Below are 1,350 nucleotides of genomic sequence, written 5' to 3' on the forward strand. Positions count from 1 at the left end.
TCATTTTGATGTATGTATTGCACGTAATTGTATGGACATGTAAAATCGGTCTTGAGCAGCTTGTATAAAGTTTGTATAAAGTTGTAATAAATTTTAGTTTGGATTTTCTTAATGTAAATTTCTTGTAATGATGTATCTAAATTGTTTTGTTTCTAAGGAAATATGAATGATATTGATTGACAGTATTTTGAGAATTATTGAACTTGTGAATTTGAGAAATTGGTTGAGATTGAGTATGAATTTGAAGCAGTGGTTAGAAAATTATTGGAAGTGCTTTTATTTCAGGTATTTGAAGAACTGGTATCTCAAAATACAGAGGAAACTCTGTCAAAATTTTTATAAAATTTTTGTAAAAACAAAATGAACCAAAAATATTAATTTGATTTACTTTTAATCATATGTTTTAAATACCTATTGGAAAATGCTCACCACTTATCAAAAATAAGAAAATTGTTTTAAAATCCCTTGTAGGGTACTTAATAAGTTATCGGTAGGTGAAGTTCGGTAGTTCATTAGGTATTCTACGGGATCATGTTATACCTTACAGAGGGGTAAGGTGTGACACATATTCTTATATTTAAACCTCTATTCTCAAGCTTCAACCAATCATATAAAATTTAAATATCATAATTCCAGATAATCTTATATGCCCATATGCTAAAAATTTAGCTAAAATCCATCTATATTTTTCAAAAAACTATTCTACAATCACTCAAAAATTCAACAAACACCATAGAATATCTCCAAATAATTTTACTTTCATCATATATTTTTCTTATAATTTTTCTCAAAATTTTTCTATTTAAGAAACACTACATTTGTACTCCACAGACTGAGAAATAATGAAAATAATCTTACCTGAAGCTTATCTGTGTCTCAAAACTTTTAAAAATTTATGAAAAAGCTTCTGAAAGTTGAATCATCTCCAAAGCTCGTCGGAGCCGCCGTCGGAACCATCGCGCACGGTGGTCGACCGCCGGTCGTCGGCAACATTTGCTAGAATTGGCTATACCAAAATATTCCTCTCCTCCTCCTGAGTCCATAGGTGGTCTTGGATCGTCAATCCAACTGTTGGATTATCAAAAATCTCATCGAAAAGTAAAAAAAAGTCGATTTTCTCTCTCCTCGTCGGCGTCGGAAATGACCACCGAATCAGGCAAGACTGGTCTCATTTAAAAAAGCTCTCTCTTAGGAGTCCATAGCCGCTAGAATCACACCAATTGGACGTCGGGACCCATTTCTCTCTCTCTCTCTCTCTCTCTCTCTCTCTCCACTGTTGGCCAGATTTTGGGTTACTGCCGCCATTAGTGACATCGCCGGTGAGTGTGGAGCCACTTGGGAGGTCGCCAA

The sequence above is a fragment of the Hevea brasiliensis genome, chromosome 3 (genome assembly GCF_030052815.1).
Source record: "Hevea brasiliensis isolate MT/VB/25A 57/8 chromosome 3, ASM3005281v1, whole genome shotgun sequence".
Classification (NCBI taxonomy): domain Eukaryota; kingdom Viridiplantae; phylum Streptophyta; class Magnoliopsida; order Malpighiales; family Euphorbiaceae; genus Hevea; species Hevea brasiliensis.